This window comes from Aquarana catesbeiana, linkage group LG05, assembly GCF_042186555.1.
Source record: "Aquarana catesbeiana isolate 2022-GZ linkage group LG05, ASM4218655v1, whole genome shotgun sequence".
Taxonomy (NCBI): domain Eukaryota; kingdom Metazoa; phylum Chordata; class Amphibia; order Anura; family Ranidae; genus Aquarana; species Aquarana catesbeiana.
This window is the reverse complement of record NC_133328.1, coordinates 142,454,552-142,477,117: the sequence shown is the minus strand read 5'-3', so window position 1 is coordinate 142,477,117 and position 22,566 is coordinate 142,454,552. Positions and strand designations below refer to the sequence as shown.

The following is a 22,566-nucleotide window of genomic DNA, read 5'->3' as shown; positions in this document are numbered from 1 at the left end:
AAAAATCCTGGTATCTCTACCAGGATCAAAAAGCGGCTACTTTGGCAACAAAAAGTCTAAATCTGGGTATAATACCTAAATTTAGATTTTTTGTTGCCGAAGTAGCCGCATTTTGATCCTGGTAGAGATACCAGGATTTTTTCTTTCTATGCATAGTTTCTTTGGCTATAGCAACAGTACTATATTTAGGTAAGCTATATTAGGGTGTATATAGATCACCCCCTATCGTGGGTTGTGGTTTAGCAGGACTTGTTTTCTTCCTCCTTTTTTTTGTTTGTTAATCGCCACCTCTTGCAGATTCTACTCAGTACTTGTAGCTCCCTCTGCATGAAAACTGGCTTTTTTTGCACCAATGGCAGGCTCCATTAAAGTGGTTGTAACCTTTAAAAAAATGCTCCTTAAGGTATGAGATATAGCACAGTGATTTTGCCATGTCAAATTGTCCCTGTCTATGTTTTACAATACCTGATTGATCCTGCCGTTCCTGCCTTCGCCTGTTTGTACTAACCACTTTTATCATGGCTAGTGTATTCAGCATCTCTGCATCTCCCCCTCCCTCTCTCCCTGTCATTGCCGTAATCTGTGTGTGAACTGTAAAACCAAACTCCTCCCCACACCTCTCCTCCTGCCTTTATTGAGTATTCCGCTGCAGCTGCTCCTCCCCTTTGGTAAAGTAACATTTATTATGTACTTTTATCCTCTCTGTTTCAGGAACATATTAAGTGCAGTGTGTATTTTGCCCAGGGCTGCTGTGTGGTCATATGTCCTCCCTCTGCTAGCTTGCATACGTTCAGAGGGAAATCTCAGCCCCTCCCACTGTTCTCCTTCTATCGAGAAGGAGAGCAGAGGGAGGACATGTGACCACACAGCAGAGCTGGACAAAGAAGGTATTTAGCATTCTAATTTTCAAAACACGCACACACTGTATTTAATATGTTCCTAAAACAGAGAGGATAAAAGAATATAAGACCCCTTTCACACCAAGGCGTTTTTGCAGCGTTTTAGCGCTAAAAATAACGCTATTAAAACGCTCATAAAACGCTCCCCATGCATCTCAATGGACCCTTTCACACTTAGGCGTTGCGCTGGCGGGGCGTTGAGAAAAGTCCATGCAAGCAGCATCTTTGGAGCAGCTTTTGGGCGTTGAAAAAAGCGCTTCAAAAACGCCCCTCTCCATTGAAATGAATTGAAAACACTGTAAAAACGCCTGAATAGCTCCTATAATCTGCCCTGAGCTGTAGAAAATTCACATGATCTCACAAAAAGGTAAACATGCAAGCAGAAAAAAGAGTATCTACAACAACAGGACTGAACTTGTGGGAAGGTCAGAATGATTAAACAGACCATCAAAGTACCAAAAAAACTAAATTAAAGTGCCAAAAAAAAAGAATTAATCCCAGAAAAATGAAGATTTGAAGTAAAACAAGACACTGCTTGTTACTTTACAAAGTGTAAAAGAATTTCCGCGCTCACAGACTGGAAGCAGGTTTGCAGCCTCCCCTCACACACCCCCAAAAGGGGTGAGATATAGTATTGAGAGCTTAAAGATAGGGGCGAGTGGCGCTACCTGTATTGAATACCAAACTACGTGCTCGTGTATAAATATATAAAGGGTGTGTGCCCAGTAGGTTTATAACCCGTGCTACTGTATGTAAAAACCAGTGCCTCCTAATCCTAGGATATAAATGGTTAACCTTCCACCCAAATGTGAATTAATCAAGTAAATAATATACTAAATAAAACAATAAACATTCCCTCTAGTGCGTGAAGGAGAATAGATATCTATGAATTACTAGATGCAGATTATCCTCTTATAATGATACCTGTGCATTAATAACATTAGTCTAAAAATGCATCTTGATACCCAATATTTCATACAACTCCCTGTGCTCTCACCCGTGTGACTGAGCAGGTGGAGAGTGTAATCAAAATCCAATACTACCACATTTAGAAAGTGCAATATTAGTGAATTATTAAAAAAACATATTTTTGAAAAAATGACACCTATAAAAATATAAAAATTAAAAAATAAAATAAAAATGAAAATTATCAGGAATAGGAATTAACATATATGAAAGAGTCCCACATTACAGAGTTCCAGCATAGATATAATTGCATAGAATTGCATAAAGTTCCACCATGAATAGGGTTCCTGTGGATAGTGACTTTTGTGATGGCATCAATTTTAAATCCAGTGACTTGCGGTGCTCCCCCTCATGCTCCCCCTCAAGGATCCCCACTCACCGGCTCCCTATACCCCTGCAGGGGTAATAGGCATGTATTATCTGGCCGTGGATGACATCTGGGATTCCAGTAGAGTTGTCCCCGGGAGTTACCCTCCAGATATGGTATCTCCTTAAGTGATCCTGGTTATCCTCATGAGAAAGAAACAGGGCTCTCGTAGTGTGATACCGTAAAAATTACTTTATTTAAAAAGCTATTAAAACCAGCACAAAAACGAAAACAAAATAAAAAGTTTAAAAGTTCCAAACTCCTGCTACAAGAGCCTGGCATTCACACTGCGTATAGAAATCAAGCCCGGATAGGAGCCCGTGTTAATATGTTAATTCCTATTCCTGATAATTTTCATTTTTATTTTAGTTTTTAATTTTTATATTTTTATAGGTGTCATTTTTTCAAAAATATGTTTTTTTAATAATTCACTAATATTGCACTTTCTAAATGTGGTAGTATTGGATTTTGATTACACTCTCCACCTGCTCAGCCACACGGGTGAGAGCACAGGGAGTTGTATGAAATATTGGGTATCAAGATGCATTTTTAGACTAATGTTATTAATGCACAGGTATCATTATAGGAGGATAATCTGCATCTAGTAATTCATAGATATCTATTCTCCTTCACGCACTAGAGGGAATGTTTATTGTTTTATTTAGTATATTATTTACTTGATTAATTCACATTTGGGTGGAAGGTTACCCATTTATATCCTAGGATTAGGAGGCACTGGTTTTTACATACAGTAGCACGGGTTATAAACCTACTGGGCACACACCCTTTATATATTTATACACGAGCACGTAGTTTGGTATTCAATACAGGTAGCGCCACTTGCCCCTATCTATAAGCTCTTGTTACTTTACAAGACACTGCTTGTTTTACATGATATCACAAAGGATAAACATGCAAGCAGAAAGATAGCATCAATAACACATGTTTCAATAGCGCTTGAAAAACGCTGTTAAAACGCCTGCAGCGTTGCTTTAATTTTACCGTTAACGCCCCTAAAGCGCTGTAAAAACACGGTAATAGCGCTAAGGCGTTTTATGGCGTTTTTGAAGCGCCTTGGTGTGAAAGGGGTCTAATAGATGTGACTTTACAACCACTTTAATCTTTGGAGATAAACAGAGCTGTCATTCACACATTGCAAAAGTAAGATAGAAAGCTGAAACATTAAAGCTAGTACCTGCAGGATCTTCTTTTTATATATGCTTCCTCCCTCTTGCAGAAACATAGTATAAAACAAAAAGAAAAAACGCCAGTAGGGAAAGAAGTTGGATAATGTTCTCTCCTTTCCCTGGCTTTCCTAGTGCAGATGGTGACATCACCCTCCTGAAGACATGATCCCAGGAAGTGCTGAGTACTCCAAATCTCATGAGAAGATGCTGCATAACAGTGCAAGATGGTCTTTTTAGTGAGATTTGGGCTACCCAACATTTCACAGATCTTGCCAGAAGCAGAATGACATCATCCTCGCATAGGAGCTGTTGGTAGTAGCCATGGGAAAAGTAAATATATTATTAACTTTTTGCAAACTTGTGTCTTTTTTGTACATTTAATGCATTGTTTCTTTTAGGAGGGAAGGCATTTTTTAAAAGTGTACCTTGCAAATTTAGGTATAAGGTCCCCTTTAATAATAAAAAGTGCATCTGCATGTTTTTTTTTTACTACTCGAGTCTGAAATCATGCTTGCCTTTACAGGTAATAAAATGTATTAATTGCTTTGCTCATAATGTGCTGAGTGACATTCACAAAGAGTTATCATCCAGATCAGACAATGATAAAACTGCTACTTTTTTTTTAATATCGTTAGGGGTTACTGATTTCTGAAATGTTATTAGTATTAGTACATTTGTGTTTTATGCCAGTTTGGCTGTACATATAGTACTTAGAAGAATTGATCTTTAAACTAAATGTATTGTGGTTGTGCATATATTTTCTTTATTTATTAGCATCAGGTCAAAAAAAGATAAAGATATATATATATATATCTATATATATATATATATATATAGATATATATATATATATATAGATATATATATATTTGTTTTTTTTTTTTTTGTTTTTTTTTTAGTCCAGCTTTAGCCCTCTTTTCACATGTTTTTGTATGTCTACTTGAAACCTCATATAATAGGTCAGTTGTTCACAGAGCTCAGTAAGTCAAGCTATCACAGTGACTGATCCCTTATCAGATTCTGGCTCCTTCTGAGGTTTCAGTCAGTGTAAGCCAATGCAGAACCTTTAGCTGTCAGCCAGAAATACCCAGTCTGGTAATAAAGTATTTTTTTTGTCTTGGATAGAATAGGAAATGGTAAAAGTAAAAAGTAATTTTGTGTTTTCCCAGGGGTAATTGGGGGTAAATCTTCCCGGTACTGACGTAAGATGGCAATGCAAACCTGGCCAAGATAATCATTCATGAGTATCTGAAAAAATGCTTTAGATATACTTTAAAAATACAGTGTAAAAGTAATGCAATTCTATGATGACTTTCTGTTTCAGTTTTAGAATCCACTATCGGCCTTGCAGCTTTCACAGGTGAAGAGTCTGAAGAGGTCATTAATGGATGCATGGTTCAGGGAACCAGTCAAAGGAATATAGACATGAAGATCTAGTAAGTGTATCTCTTAGATACTTATGTCTGTGCTTGTATGATGTTGAAAGTTGAAAGAAAATGTTGCTATTGCAGAGGATGTGGTTGTATATTCATCTTAACATAATGTTATATCAGAAGATTTTGACAGAGATAGTTTTGACTTTAAGGGGACAGATCCAAATTTGCCATATTTTCAAGGGATACAATGCTGCTTAAACAATGTGCATACAAGTGTTATAGAGGAATTAGAGGATCCCCTCTTTTGCTGCCATCTTCCCTTTTTATGTCATTGGAAGCCAGCTGTTTCTTCCTGGTTCTTGCAGCTGGCCCCCTATGGTGTGGTACATGTGCTGTATATATATCATGCATGACATATATTTCTTAGGGGGCTGCAGGCCTAGGGGAGAAATCCACATACATAGGTCCATTTACATAAAACTCTTTATACGCATTTATTGTATTGTTACACTTTTTAAATCATGTTCTCTATGAATAACGCATTAAAATTCAAAGGATGTTAATAAGCCTCTGGTCCCAAGTATTTGGCCTCCTGTTCACGTTGTTTCGTCTGTACCAAAGGAAGCCAAGTTTGCCTTATTACATTGTCCAATTCTGGGCCTGTTTGCTTATCAACAAAAGCTCACCTACAATTTCTGTCAGCCAAAAAAACAATTGCCCAAGCCTGGAAAAAAAATCTGTCCCTTTTCAGGAGGTGAGAGATTGCATGACCGTGTTGATGCTTAACGAACAGATGTCGAGCATCTGCAATGACTCTCATGTCAAGCTCCTCAAAATTTTGGAACCATGGCTGTCATATGCCTTTCCTACCCTGCCCCATCCAGCTTGGGCCGCCTGTGCTCCTGATGCTCTCTTCTCCCCATCTCCTGGGCTTTAACCCCAGACTCCCTCGCCTAGACTCCTTTATCCCTTCTCTAGCTCCCTACTTGGTAATTGTGCAAGCTCCTTTCCTCTAGCTTCAACTTTCCGCCTAACTTTCTTCTGATTTCTGCTCCTTTTTAGATCTTTCTAGGCTGTATGTTGCACCACCTTTTGGATATTGGTGGGCCCAAGGGACCCCCACAGTTGTGGGAAGCCTCTGCAGGACCCCTTGATCCTTATGGTCCCATGGGCACTTCCTATTTACTGCTGTTGTATTAGCTCTCATTTTTTCTGTTCATGTATGACCCTATTTTTGCCTTCCTTGTGAGCTAACTTTTGTTACCACTTCAATGACAGCCCCTGCGTGGGCGGAACTTTTGCACATTAACTATTTGTTAAAACCAAATAAAAACTATTGACACAGAAAATTCAAAGGATGTGAAAAGATGAGGGACTGAATGAAATATGTAGACAAAGGAATTTTTGGTACAGTTGAGTATCAAAAAACTGTAATTATATGACAGTGGACAAATCTCCAAAGTGTGGGGCTGTCTTCTGCAAGTTATACGAAGGCAGCATGCAGTTTTTCTCATTCACCTTTAAGTTATGCTGAGACTGCATTTCCTTACATAGCAATTTTTTATGAATGTCTTTTTTTTTTATGGTTGAGAAAATTACTCAACCCATACCTCTAATTTTGACATTATACCATCTGGATTATTCAGCAAGGAAGTGCAGAATGATTTTACCAATTGAAAGCAACCAGATTTTGTTTAACCCATTTGACTACAATACAACTACTGTAATCTGATTTGTTCTGATATATATCTAGGAGCATGAAGATATAACTGCTCTTTAATTACTTCATAAGTTATTGCTAGACAATTATCTGCAACTTGCATAGCATTGCAGCCAGAGTATATAATTGCAGTTAAGATAAGGACAGCAACATTTCAGGCCCAATGTCATACCATATTAATTAAAAAGCTTCTGAAGTTCATGTGTCCTCAAGTTACCATTAATAAGTACATATCACGTTGTCATCTAAGAGAATTTGAAATTATACAATATAAGAACATGAAGTTGTACTACAGTAAAACATTCCCTTATAACTGTTCTCAGAGGACACAGCTTGCCTATTAAATGGTTCTGATGTGTATCTTTGTATTTATCATGTATAGATGATCATCTCACTCACTAAATCAATTTGGTTGCCTGCATCCTTATATTCTGAGTGGCTTTAAAATGCAATACATATTTCCTGCTTATCAACATTGCCCTCTGTAGTACACATTGAGATAGTACATATTGAATCAAGTGGCAAAAGGCTGCCACCTGTGAAAAGCTTGCAACCATAAAGGACTAATTAAAGAGGAATTCCAGATATTGATATCACTGTACAGAACAGCAGCTGGTGTGCACTGCGGTCCGGCCGCTGATGCCCTGAGCTCGACGAATCATACTGTTTCCCTCTCTTTTTTTTTAACAACCTTTATTGAGATGTCACACAGACATCTCATCAAGTTAAACTGCCAACTACGCGGTGCGTGGCAGTGGATTGGCTCACACTGCACTGCGCTGAAAAAAAGTACTGCATGCAGTACTCTTTTTCAGCCCATCATGCCAGAACCTTGCACATTGGAGTCAAATCATTTAGCCTGGTCCACACAGTGGGACTGTGCTGGGATAGCTGCCCAGTGCAGTCCCACTGCATCTGGTGTGAACCAGCCCTAAAGGTGTTAACCCTTCCCTAATTAGAAATAAATAAAAGTTTTGGCTATACATACACTTTAAAAAATGCAGCACAAAGCGTAACTACGATTATAAAAAAAAAAAGAAACCCCTCCGTGAGTATCAGACAACCTTGTAAACAGAGAGTGGGGAAACCCAAATGGCTGGTATGAAGCTCAAGGATGAGAAGTGGGGCAGGGACAAGTCCTATGCAATGATTATTTACTTACCCTCCCTTTGCTACAGTCATGGCTTGAGAAGGCCAAAATATTTTTTTGTGTATTAGTTTGCCCATATTTAGCCATGGTAGTTTAGGTGATCTGCAGAGAAGACTTAGAAGACCCTTTTTCCAAGCAATTTTAGAAAGGTCTGTGATGCTTTCTTCTAGCCTGATGTCACATCAGACTCAGGAGGCAGAGCACCATCATAGTACTACCAGCCCTGGATTCCTGGCACCTAAATATAAGTACCATCTGATGATCGAGTGACTTCAGGTTACTACATTATGCCTGTGTTTATTTGCAAATATTTGTCACCAAATAAAAGCTCAGTGGAAAAGATATTTTGGGTTGCTCTAAATGCCATCCTGGCATTCATTGTATGTATTTGCCCCACTAGCTAAATCTCTTGAGTTGTCCATATTCAAGTCTACTCAGCTGCTCGAATCTGAGCCTGGGAAGCCAAGTATCACCCAATGTATATCATAGAAAGGGATATAATAATGGCACAGAATATTAATATAAGGCGACAGCACTACCTAAAAGATTTGTGAATGTCTGCTGACTCAAACATAAGAGTTACATGTGACCAATGTAGATATTCTGTTTGGTGTAACATGAATGAACAGTTTATTTATTTATTTTGTCTGTTAAACTCTTTTGCTCTTCCAGCCATGTATTTAAGACTTAAAGTATAACTAAAGGCAAACTTTTTTTTAGTTTTGGATAGAGTGAAGAAGGATTAAAACACCTGTCAGTTTTTATTGCCATTAGGGAGATTCACCCTCTCTATTTATCCTGTTTACCATTATCATTGAAAGTGAAACTAAAGGAGAATCCCACATTTTCGGTTGTCCCCAAAAAAGTAATAGAAGGGAAGCCTGCCTATGGGGGAGCTAGTTCTGGTGACCTGGGGACCTAGAGACCCCAAGGGATTCCTTTAATTTGAAGGGATTTCCTCTCACTTCCTGTTTTGGTTATGGGACAGGAAGTGAAGGTAAATTTCCCCAATGGAACATCAATGGCAATAAAATCTGGCAGGGGTTCTAACCCCCACTTGCTCTATCCAAAATGAAAAAAAAAATGCCTTTAGTTCTACTTTAATTCAGTTAATCAGAATATCCACAAGCTAAGCTTTGCTATATTAGCAACAAACTATTCACATTCAAATGACTTGCATTTATAAATTGACCTTATTTTTATTTATTTATACATTTATTATATGTAATATTTTTATATATTAAAATACAGAGATCTCTACATCACTAATTTATACCTGGGCCCAACTGCTTAATAGTGGGGTTTATTTACTAAAGGAATAAGACGTGTTCACTTTCATGAATAAGACATGTTTCATTTTGCAAAGAAAACTCAGTTATTTGCAAAGAAAATGAAAAACAGAATTTATGCTTGTACATGATTCTATAACTGAAATCCACACAACTTTAAAATTTACTAAGCTACGTGAATTTTCTCTGAAAACAAACATTCTCTATTACTTTAGTAGGATCAAAGTATTTATGTTATAATAATGTAATCAGTGATATTTTATATTTATTCAACTTCTAATCTCAGTTAGTATGATAATTATGTCACTTTTATATACAGTAGTTGTGGATGGAATGGGGAAAGGTTAGAACACCTGTCAGGTTCTAACTTTCTAACCTGCTATTCAGTCCTCCTTTAGAGAGATATCTCCTCATTTTGTGTTCTGGGACAACTTTTTATCATAAGGGAAGTGGCGGAAGACATGCAACAGGGAAACATACAACAATAAAAAGCTGGCAAAGATGCCAGCATTCCCCTACTTAATGTAAAAAAAAAAAATTTTTACTTTTTTTTGATAAACAGATTTCCCCTCGCTTCCTGTCAAACTTTTTGCCAAACAGGAAGTGAAGAAATCTTTCCAACAGTGCTTCCAATGGCAGTTCCAATTCTTTCCCACTCTATCCAAAAACTAAAAAAAAAAAAAAGTTTAGCTATTGATACACATTTTTTTCTACCTACTAATCTGTAAAATAAACTGCAGTCTGGTTGATTTTTATAAGTAACTATATTTTGCACAAAGTTATTGCACTTAGCACTCCATTAGGGCTCTGGCTCTTACATTCTGACATCATTTTCTAGCATTTATTGAGCTTTGCCAAAGCGTCCCTGCTTCTAAATACCAGCATGACATCGCGGAGATGTCTGCTGGAAAGTTTTTGGGCATCCTGAGTGTGTCAGTTCTGATAATGCAAGTCAATGAGAATATTTAATAATCACCCACCTGTGATTTTGCCAGCCCTTTGCTTTGGCTGACCTAAGTTTTGCTTTGCCATCAGAAAAGGTTAAAAAAAAAGAAAAAAAAAGATTTTTTTAAATGTTCGTACATATGAGCCTCATTGAATAAACCTGAAAAAAATAGTAAAGAACAGAATAAACAATTATCAATATCTGTTTTTCAGTAAGGGGGGTTGTTTGAAGAGTGAGTGAAATGTCTTTATCCATACAGATCCTCAACTTCAAACTCGTTTTTGTTGTTTTTAACCATTTTTATTTTCATATTTTTGGCTTTTAACCTTATTATACTACTAAAGTTGCTCATAACAACTCAAATAACTAACTACTAAAAGTGGATGGGAATCTATATATATGTATATATATATATATATATATATATATATATATATATATACAGTAAATCCGTATTTATGTACAGTATACTGTATATGTGATGCTAGTTGGATCATAATGAGTCTTTAGAAGAGATGATGTCTAGCCTCCAATGTGAAAATCTGGCTAAATGAGGAACCTGTTATAAGTTAGTGTCAAACAGAAACACAAGAAACACACCCATATTGGGAATTATAGCTGAATAAAACTATAATTCTTTTGATGTTCTGTAAGTTAATTATATAGGGGTTTATCCTACGGTTTATCCTAACATATGTATCTGTTAGTTTGGGCTTTTAAACACATTGTAGCAATGTCTGTGCATGTCCCGATACCCACACAAATCATCGTAATAAGAATAATGCACGCATTTCTTACTCCTTTTTAAAGGCATGTCACTCATCTTTTCTTAAAAAGGAGAAAGTACAATTTATCCCATCAGTTATTACCAACCAACAGTTATATGTCACTATTACAATTTATGAACATGTTTTTGCATGTCTAAGGCCCTGTCAGTTCACCACCCATGTTTTAGAACTTTTACATTTAATTTTCTCTTAATATACGGAGCCTTTCCATGAGTATTTTACCCCCTTTTCCCCCTTTAGATAATTCCACATTTTGAGGTTTTACAACCTCAAATTAAAATAATTTTTTTTTTGAAGGTGCAAATATGTTTTATTGTTACAGAAAAGAAGATATTTGTTGGTTGCTTAAAGTGGACTTAAACTTAAAAAGTGAAGATTTGCTATGTTGTAGGGAACATCTAGAAAAGTTAATTGTGCCTAAGAAGCAGTGCTGGGTCTGCACATGCCCAGTTCAGAGATACCAAGCTGTCCCCTCTCCCCAATTTACTATGCATAGGTCAGTGTCAGGAGGAGCAGCCAGTCGAGTACAATTAAGCATCGAGAGCAGTGGTGGCCAACTTGACAATAATAGAGCAACTCAAGTGCGGCCCCAGCACTCCCAGAGGGCCAAACATTAGCATGCTTCTATGCACTGAGGTGCACTGCATCAAGTTAAAAATAATAGACTGTAATACATCAAAATTTTGGTCCTGCTGAAATCTTTGCATTGTACTGCAATCAAGGCCGTCTTTAATATTGATTGGACCCTGGGCGAAAAATTCTTGGGCCCCCCCATGCAGTGTTGCTTTTGCTTCGATCAATGGCAATGCTGATTTTTTTTACCGACTACCAATATAAAGAGGAGTTTCAACACTGGCCACCAATGTCATAGGGGTTTACACTGACCACTAATGTAATAGGGGTTTACACTGACCACTAATGTAATAGAAGCATTCACAATAACCACCAATGTAAGGAGGGATTTACATACACTGACCACCAATGTAGGGGGAGCATTCACACTGTCCACTAGTGTGAATGAAAGGATTCTACACCAAGCACCAATGTAATGAGAAGATTTACACTGACCACCAATGTAACTGAGACATTTAGCCTGCGTTTACATTTGTGTGTGTTGGAACACATGCAAAATCACTTTCCTGACACCACAGAAACGTGCTGCCCTTTAGCAGATACACAGAAGTGCCATTAATTGTTTTTGACACACTCACACATCTGCTGACATGATGTGTGATTTTGAAAAAGGGTTTGGGACTTTCTTCCACGTGTGTAGTGCATAGAGCAGCCCATTGAAATGAATGGGCTGCCCTACACATGACCTGCAACTTTATCCACCCTATCAGTACACCTTTGCAATCCTAAAACCCATGCTAACCTCTGCACCCCAAACCTCCCCCATCCTCTCCTCTCCACTCCAATTCCTTCTCTGCCTACCTCTGCACACCACACACTACCCCACCCACCAATTTGCTTACCTTTGCAGAACAGGCAGGTGGTAGGCTTAATGACCAAAGTTGTAGGCAGGACTTTCAAGCATGTTTAGCCCCTTTATCTCCCCAGTGGGCAGCATTCAGAATAGATGATGGTGGATATGAGCTCAGGGGGGCATGATGTACATATGAATACCACCTCTATTTACATATGAATGCTTCCGGCCCGTCCCTATTTACATTAGGGAGGCCGTCGCTATTTACATATCAATGCCGGCATTTACATGTAAACACAGGGTCTGCAGGTGAGTCATCTGTACACAACAACAGGGCTAGCTAGGGAGAGCTAGTAACAGAACTTCACACTGAGGTATCAGGACACAGCACGGGACTTAAACCTCAAGGGGTGAGGGAATTAAAACTGGGATAGTTGGCAAGTATGAGGCAGCTGCTTTGGGCCCCACAACAATGACAGGGCCAAGGGCAGCTGTCCCTTTTGCCCTACCTTAAAGATGGCCCTGACTGCAATGTGCACCGAAGAGAAAGTAGGAGTAAAATTAGCCCTATCGATGGTGTCAATGGCAGTAATAGTAACTCTCAGCACTGGTGGCAGTAATGGTAACTCCCAGCATTGGTGTCAGTGACCGCAATAATAATCCACAGCATTAGTGTCTGTGAGAGCAGTATTAACCCCAAGCATTGGTGTCAGTGGCCGCAGTAGTACTCCCATCATTACTGTCAGTCTGCCCAATAATAACCATCAACATTGGTGTCAGTGACTGCAGTACTAACCTGCATCTTTTTTACAGTGGCAGCAATAATAACAATATGCAATATTAACCCTCAGCCTTGCTGTCAGTGACCGCAATAATAACCCCCAACATTATTGTTAGTGGATGCAATAGTAGCCCCCAGAAATGGTGCCAGTGCCTGTGAAAGTAGCCCCCACATTGGAGTCCATGGCTGCAATGATAACCCCCAGCATTGGTGTCAGTGGGTGCAGTAATAACCCCCAGCATTGGTGTCAGTGGCAGTAATTATACCCCCCACCTTTCATTGGTGGTCAGTGGCAGTGCTCGTTGTCAGTGCTGGTAGCCCCCCCCCGCATTTATTTAGTGGCTGTTAAACCCCCTTGCATTGATGGTAAGGGGCAGTGCTGTTAACCCCCCCCCTCATTTATTTATGGTCAGTGGCAGTGCTGTCAACTCTACCCCCCCTGTATTGCTGTGCTGGTCAGTGGCAATGTGCTATTAACCCCCATGTATTGCTGTTCTATGGCAGTGCTGTTAACAACACCCCCCCATATTTCCCCCAACTTTCTTTGCTGATCAGTGGCAATGCTGTTAATCTCCCTTTCCCCTGCATTAGTGGTCCTTACCTGATCATGTACTTCTGCACCTCTCTCTCGTTTTCCCCTTTCCAGCCAGTATTATTCTTGTACTATACTTGTACTGTCAGGCAGAGTAATCGTTAACTACAAATGTCCTTTTAGTGCACCGCCTGAGACTCTGCAAAAGATGGAGCAGCTAGTCCCTCGTGGCCCTTCACAGATAAAAACACTGCACCCAGGGCAGCTTCCTTTCCTAAACCCTCCCTCTCACCCTTCCCATCCTGAAATTGTATCTCTTGTCCAAATTTCTCCTAAAAAAGAGCAGCAAACTTCCTCGTATTTAACTGTGCCTAGGAACTCCAGTACCTATAGCCTCATAGTTGTATATCTCCAGTGTGAGATCTAAGGGACTGCTGCCTCTGACTGCTAGTCTCCATAGTGCATCTTTAAATGAACAACTTCCTGAATCCTTATGTGGCAGAATCACCTGTGGCTTTAAAGTGATTGTAAGGGTTTGTTTTTTTAAATAACAAACATATCTTACTTACCTCCACTGTGCAGCTCCTTTTGCACAGAGTGGCCCCGAACCTCGTCTTCTGGGGTCCCCCGGCGGCTCTCACAGCTCCTTCCCACATCAGATAGCCCCCTAGGAGAAGCGCTCTCCCGAGGGGGTTACCTTGCGGGCGCGCTCCCGAGTCCAGCATTCGGCGTGCATAGCTGCCTAATGTATGACTCGGCCCTGCCCCCTGGTACCCGCATCATTGGATTTGATTGACAGCATCGAGAGCCAATGGCTGCACTGCTATCAATCTATCCAATCAAGAGCCTACAACCCCGGGCAAAGAGACAGCGTGCCCCCGCCTGGTCAAGTTCCAGGGCTCAGGTAAATAAAACAGGGGGGCTTGGGGGCAGTCATTGCCAGGTGTTTTTTCACCTTAATGCATAGGATGCATTAAGGTGAAAAAACACGGAGGCTTACAACCCTTTCAATTATAACATCAGCTCATTTGGTGTAAGTCTCTGCCAGGGCTTCTGGGATATTACAGTTTATGCAGTATTGTGCATGAGCTGGCACTTGCCATATGTAAATTTGTTGTCTACTGTTCAGCACAAGAAGTGGGTATAGCTATTATACTCTTTGCCCATCATATGTGCTGCAGGTTTCTAGAAGTGTATAAACACTGCCCTGGTGTGGGTAGGTCAGGCAGTGCCTAGGGCAGGGATATGCAATTAGTGGACCTCCAGCTGTTGCAAAACAACAAGTCCCATCATGCCTCTGCCTTGGGGTGTCATGCTTGTGGCTGTCATGTTCTTGCTATGCCTCATGGGACTTGTAGTTCTGCAACAGCTGGAGGTCCACTAATTGCATATCCCTGGCTTGGGGTACATGTCTTCCTGGGGGTAAGGGTCTGCATCTCGGGTTTGATTTGATTTACTGCTTCAATAGTGGAGGTGTGGTATTTTTAGAGCTTTTTTAGGAAAGGTAGCCTGTCCCTTAAAGGATAACTAACACCAAGAACAAAAATATGTTGCAATGAAGCAGTCCTTAGATTTGGCTGCATTTGTTTTGATTTTTCAAGATAAAAACATTTTTAGCAAGTACAGAGAGAGCAAAAAAGGTTGCTCTTTCTGTACAAAAGGAGGTTGTAAAAAAGGCAAAGACAGTGTTACATTCTGTGAACTGAACTGGAAGCATAAATAAAGTTATCTTTCTTTTGTAAACTACTCTTCTATCCATTTGCCATGTATTGGAGATAAATAGTAGCAGACATATAGTGGGGACGGAAAGTATTCAGACCCCCTTAAATTTTTCACTCTTTGTTATATTGCAGCCATTTGCTAAAATCATTTAAGTTCATTTTTTTCCTCATTAATGTACACAATTCTGTGTTTTTCTGTCAATATGGGATGCTGTGTGTACATTAATGAGGAAAAAAAAATAACTTAAATGATTTTAGCAAATGGCTGCACTGTATTTGTAGTCATACTTGGTAATGCACAGGATTACCAGGTGAAAATAAAAAGAAAACAGTCTAAAAAAGAAAACTAGAACCCAGATCTATGGACTGTAAGGACTGGTAAGCTGTAGTAAATTAATATATAATGTATGTTATACATACTCGGGGTAATTTACTAAGAGTCCCAGGAAGTACTGGGCGCTCTATATATAATAGTGCCCATTTGAGGCAATTAAGAGTTCAACAAGGTGAACATGTGAATGAAAAATCACGCTATTAGTGGCGAACATGCCTTAGTGAATTCAGAATCAACGCTAATCGCCGAATCCGCGGATCTGCAAGTGCCAATTGCTACCAAGTTATTATATAGCACTGCACTGCAACCATGATCCATGTGTGTGAAGAAAATTTTTTTATGTGAGATGTGCTCTACCTCATGTGCATCTATTTAAGTATATTACAATTAGTATTCCTAGTTTGTTTTCTTCTTTTGCTAACGAATGCAGTTATGAATGAGTATTGCAAAGTAATTTCTGCTAATCAATAAAGTTATATGTGTTTAGCATTTACAGTTACATATCTGTTCTATGTTATTTTCTTTATTTAGGTGGCTATAAAGCAGTAATTATTTGTGTTCATTCTTTAATCATACTACACTATTATGCAGATCTCAGCGTATTTAGCACATTGGCTTGGTGGTTTGCTTAGATGTCTCCAAAGCACTCAAGTTATGAGTTCAAATCCCAGCCAACCTACCACCCACCTAAGGCAGCTGTGTTTGTTTTTCCAGTGCACAAGCGAATTATAAAAACAAATAAAAACAATGTAAACTGCCCGTTAACTAGTGTATGATGTTTGGAATTCCACACCATAATAGTATGGGATAATTGCATACCATTTCATGCATTTGAAGACTTAATATAATAGAATCAATCAAACTAAAGTGCATTGACTTTCACCTAATGCTGCTGAGTCCAATGCAATCTTTTATTAGGTGATACCCTCTGTGGGATTAGAACCCATGAGTCCATCAAGGGCTGAGTCTTTCAAGGTAAAAGCACAGACCACTAGGCAATGTGCTGAACACGATCATGCATAGAAAATACATTTACTAGTGTTTGATTTTTTTAATTCTATACAATAATGTTTTGCAAATGAGCCATTAATATTATGGAAACAACCATGCTCATGCTGATATGGCATTGGCTATTAGGAAAAAAAATTGTAAAAAAGATGTGGGTTCCCCCCCCCCCCCCAGCCCATACCAGGCCCTTTGGTTCTGTTATGGATTTTAAGAGGAACTCAATGCCAAAATTTAAAAAAGAATAGGCGTAGGGTCCCCCCCAAAATCCATACCAGGCCCTTAGGGTCTGGCATAGATTTTAAGGGGAACTCCACACCAAAAAGTAAAGAAAATTGGCATGGGGTCCTTCCCCAAAATTCATACCAGACCCTTCCCTTATCCGAGCATCCAGCCTGGGAGTCAGGATGGGGGGGCGAGCGAGCGCCCTCCCTCCTGAACCACACCAGGCCACATGCCCTCAACATGGGGAGGGTGCTTTGCAGTGCCCTCCAAAGCACCTTGTCCCCATGTTGATGGGGACAAGGGCCTGTTCCCGACAACCTTGGCTGGTGGTGTGGGTGGGGACCTTATCAGAATCTGGAAGCCCCTTTTAACAAGGGGGCCCCTAGATCCCGGCCCCCCTTATGTGAATGGGTAGGGGTACATTGTACCCCTACCCATTCACCAAAAAATGTCAAAAAATACAAACCACAAATGATAGTTTTTGACAAATCCTTTATTAAAAATTTAAAAAAGTGTCCCGCGATGTACATCCATCATCAATCACGGTGCCCGACGGACCCAAAAAATAGAAAAAAATCAAAACGCTCCACCTCGATGGGAGAGCTCCTGCAGACTGCTGTCTCTTCACTTTGACAGGTGATATATTGTCAAGGGCGGGGCCACTCGGGTATGTCACCCGGTGACCCCGCCCCCTCTGACATCACGTGACACTATGTGATGTCAGAAGGGGGTGGGGTCACCCGATTATGTCACTGGGTGACCCCTTTGATTCAAATTTGGGCGTGGAATTCCCCTTAAAATCCATGCCAGACCCAAAGGGCCTGGTATCGATCTTGGGGGGGGACCCCATGCCAAATTTTGTTTAAAAATGTTTTTTGGGGTATTTTTCTCTTAATTTGGTGCTTAGATAGAATTCACATTTAGTTTACATATTTCATGGTTTACCTAGTCCACAAAAGAATTAATAGAGCCCTGAAAATTAGCATTGGAGCAGGGATTTTGTTTTTTTGTTTTGTTTTTTGGGGGGGTTCTGTTCCCCCTCCCCCATTACACTTTCTACTCAAGGACTTGCATGTGTGCACAGCCAAAAACTTTTGTATGCAACTAGATTTAATACAGATTTGAAGGGGTATGAATAGTTTGCACTTAGAAAATATGTATTTGTAGTCTGCAAAAGTCAAACAACACAAAAAAAAATCTACTTTTTATTTCAACATTAGTATAAAAATTTGGTACATTAATGTACTTGAGCCAAAAAACATAAAAGGCATGGAAATGATGCTGCAGCATTTGACAATATAGTTAGAAGGGCTCTGCTCAAAAGAGCTTACATTCTACAAGGGTAGGACACTAAAAATTTGACATATTAAAAAATCACATTAGAAAAGCAGGGATACAAATCAAGCTAATAACAACCATGACAAACTTTTGTGGTGATCAGAAGTCCTTGTCCCAAACCCCTAAAAAGTTAAATGGCAGGATTATCATGAGCAAAAACAGACAAAATTAATACAAAAGCCAAAAAGGCAGCGCACAAACTACATTGACAGACACAGCAGGAACCTTCCTTTTCATCTAAACCATTACATTTCTGTTGTAAATCTAACATGTGAGATTTAGAAGTAATTATCAAACCACAGCCTTAGTGTTCAAATAGAATAGAATAGAACAGAATATAACCATCTTCTGAAAATCGAATTTCAAATAGAATAAATTTGAATTCATGAGAAAAGAATAGAATAGAAAAGAATAGAATAGAAAAAAAGAATAGAATATACTATAATAGATTAGAAACAAATAGAATTAAAAAAAACAATATAATAGAAAGAATATAACAATTTCCCAAAATGTAAATAGAATCAATTTGAATTTGAATAGAATAGAAAAGAATAGATTAGAATAGAAAATAACAGAATAGTATAGAAAAAACAGAATAGAATAGAATAGAAAGAATATAACCATCTTTCAAAATTGAATTGCGAATAGAATAAATTTGAATAGAAAAGAATAGAATAGAAAATAAATTAATAGTATATAAAAGCATAGAATAAAGTAGAATAAACTAATTGAAAGAAAATATAATTCAAAAGACAATAGAATAAAATAGAAAGAATATAACCATTTCCCAAAATTCCTTTATTTTCTATTCTATTTCATTCTATTCTGTTCATTTATTTTCTATCCTGTTTTTTTTCTGTTTTACTCTATTATATTTTATTCTTTAATTTTCTCTTATATTCTTGTCTATTCTATTACACATTTTTTTCTATTTTATAACTTTATTTTGTATTCTATTTTATTCTCTTTGGAAATTGGAAAACTATTCAAATTTGAAAACTATCAGTGAGTGCACAGCTTGTATAACAGTGTAAATTTACTGTCCCCTCAAAATAACTCAACACACAGCCATTAATGTCTAAACTGCTGGCAACAAAAGTGAGTACACCCTAAGTAAAATTGTCCTAATTGGGCCCAAAGTGTCAATATTTGTGTGGCCACCATTATTTTCCAGAACTGCCTTAAAGGGGTTGTAAATACTCATTTAAAAAATAAATAAAATAACAAACATGTCATACTTACCTCCACTGTGCAGTTCGTTCTGCACAGAGTGGCCCCGATCTACCTCTTCTGGGGTCCCCCGGTGGTGCTGGTAGCTCCTCCCCACATCAGGTGTCCACGAGAAGCGCTCTCCTTGGTGGACATCTGTGTGGGTTCACTCCTGAGTCCTGCTTTTGCGTGTTTTCACACAGAAAGCAGGACTCGGCCCCGCCACCCGGTGCCCGCGTCATTGGATTTGATTGACAGCAGTGGGAGCCAATGGCTGTGCTGCTATCAGTCTATACAGTCAGGACACGAGACACCAGCTAGAGCTGGTTTGCTCATACCCAGCCAGAGAAAAACAGTGTTTAGGTAAGTAAAACGGGGGGGCTGGGAGGCTGCAGCACAACAGAAGGTTTTTCACCTTAATGCATAAAATGCATTAAGGTGAAAAACCCTTGAGTGTTTACAACCCCTTTAACCCTCTTGGGCATGGAGTTTCACAGGTTGCCACTGGAGTCCTCTTCCACTCCTCCTTGATGACATCACGGAGCTGGTGGATGTTTAAAGACCTTGCGCTCCTCCAACTTCTGTTTGAGGATGCCCCACAGATGCTCAATAGAATTTAGGTCCGGAGACATGTTTGTGTCCAGTCCATTACCTTTACCCTCAGCTTCTTTAGCAAGGCAGTGGTTGTCTTGGAAGTGTGTTTGGGGTCATTATCATGTTGGAATACTGCCCTGTGGCCCAGTCTCCGAAGGGAGGGGATCATGCTCTGCTTCAGTATGTCACAGTACATGTTGGCATTCATGGTTCCCTCAATGAATTGTAGCTCCCCAGTGTCGGCACCACTCATGTAGCCCCAGACCATGACACTCCTACCACCATGCTTGACTGTAGGCAAGACACACTTGTCTTTGTACTCCTCACCTGGTTGCCACCACACACGCTTGACACCATCTGAACCAAATAAGTTTATCTTGGTCTCAGACCACAGGACATGGTTCCAGTAATCCAATCCAATGTCCTTAGTCTGCTTGTCTTCATCAAACTGTTGGGGGCTTTCTTGTGCATCATCTTTAGAAGAGGCTTACTTCTGGGATGACAGCCATGCAGATCAATTTGATGCAGTGTGTGGGGTATGGTCTGATCACTGACAGGCTGACCCCCTCACCCCTTCAACCTCTGCAGCAATGCTGGCAGCACTCGTGCATCTATTTCCCAAAGTCAACCTCTGGATATGACACTGAGCACGTGCACTCAACTTGGTCGACTATGGCGAGGCCTGTTCTGAGTGGAACTTGTCCTGTTAAACCGCTGTATGGTCTTGGCCACCATTCTGCAGCTCAGTTTCAGGGTCTTGGCAATCTTCTTATAGCCTAGGCCATCTTTATGTAGAGCAACAGTTCTTTTTTTCAGATCCTCAGAGAGGTGCCATGTTGAACTTCCAGTGACCAATGTGAGAGCGAAAACACCAAATTTAACACACCTTCTCCCCATGTAAATACTTTGGTAATTTTATATAGGAAAAAAAGTACTGAGTAGATTAGGGTAATTTTTATTGTTATTGTACCATTAGCAATATATTTCATTTTCCCAATCTTATCTTCCCCTAACACTCTCAATAAAACCCAATAGATGTTTATATACTTTTAACACTTACATATTTATTTGAAAAACAAAAAAACAAAATGAAGTTAAAAAAAGGAAAAAATATAAGTATTAGTTGTCAAATTGATGATGACCCCATACAAAATTGTGTTGGTCTTAATAGACTTTGAACAGAATGTGACAATTCCATTCATCTCCTTTTGCTTTAGTAAGAATTCAGAAATGTCCTAGCTCCATCCTAGAATATCTGTATTTTTGGAATAGTTTCACATCTGAAAGGCACTTCTGTTACACTAGAAAACATAGCAGAGTCATAATTCCCCTTTCCCTTTTATATCAAGTATGCTCAACGTTTGTATTCATTAGAATGGCATGACTTTTTATTGAGGTATGCTCCATTAGAACTCTGCCAGCTTATTTTGTTTATTTTCACTTGTATCATACAAAAATCTGAGCATTTTAGTGCAGTGCCAGATCCAAAACTACTATTAGGGCAAGTTAAAAGGAATAAAGAAGCAAAATCTTTATAAAAACTTTCAGTTAATGGAAAACCAGAAATGAAGGCTAAAAATGTATTTATTTTTATCCTCAAAAGCAATGTTTAGGATATTGTATAAGTTGATATCATGCCAGGTAAACATAAAATATTGCATATACAGTAAGTATTTCATATTAATGATTTCCAGACAGTTAAAAAAGCTCTAGATTTCTTTTTTACATGTTGACATTATAAGCACCCCTGTCAGTGTTAAGTGGTTTGTCTCATCTCTGTAACTAATACAATTCCGCTGGAGAGCTTCTTTTGAAAAACAAAAGACTTACTGGCTGGATGATATTAATGAAATTAAAATGATACTGGCTAGATGATATTAAAAGAAAGAAAGCCTAAAAAAGAAAACTAATGCAGCCATCACATTGAAAAATTGGTTTAATACAACATAATATTTTTTTGCTTTTGGGTTCAATACAATTTTAATTGGTGAAACAGAAAAGTGTCTCATCTTGTCTCCTGCCCTGTATGAGTTCATACACAGCTTAAGCTAAAGAAATATTCTGAAAAGGAAATAGCTACTGCTGTTCTTTTTTTATAAAAAAAAACCCATAAAATAAAGAGTTCTATATAAAACAAAAAAATTTAAAAAATCTGGGAATTTTAAAAATTGTTCTATCAAAATGTAAGTTTCCCCTTAAAGAATGCTTCAGCCTTAAAAAAAATAAAGCTTTCAAATAAAAGCACATCTCAGGTAATGCTAAAAGGAACTTTTGATGGTAGAGCTTGAGAAAAATCTCAAAGTAAGATAAAGTAAAAAAAAAAAAGTTTTAGCAGCCAAATGGTGCAGATGCCATCAACAACGAAAGAAAAATTATTTTGATCTTAAAGTGGGAGTAAACTCACATGTATGATTTTTACATGTAGGTAAGCCTATAATAAGGCTTACCTATTGGTACAGTAAATATCTCCTAAACGTGCACCATTTAGGAAATATTTACTTTAGATGCAACCAGTGACGTCACCGGCGCATTCGCTCGGAGGAGCAGCATACCCATGCCCTTCCTTCAGAGTCATCCTGCGCGTATGGGCGAAAGTGACATCGTCGCCAGCTCGGCCATTCATATCTCTGAAGACTGGGTGAAGATGGAAGCAACTTCAGCAGTGACAGCACACCACTGGAGGGCTTCGTTTTCAGGAAAGTCTATCATAATC

The 22,566-nt window shown here is 38.9% G+C and overlaps 1 protein-coding gene across 5 annotated transcripts in view; it reads left to right on the top strand.

Annotated features, from left to right (window-relative positions):
• Positions 1-22,566, top strand: part of THRB (thyroid hormone receptor beta) — a 606,374-nt gene that overhangs the window by 193,183 nt on the left and 390,625 nt on the right. For all 5 annotated transcript variants that reach the window (XM_073630241.1, XM_073630242.1, XM_073630243.1 and 2 more), the window contains one exon: positions 4,744-4,855. The gene's annotated coding sequence lies outside the window, so the exon portion shown is untranslated. The remainder of the gene's footprint in view (positions 1-4,743; positions 4,856-22,566) is intronic.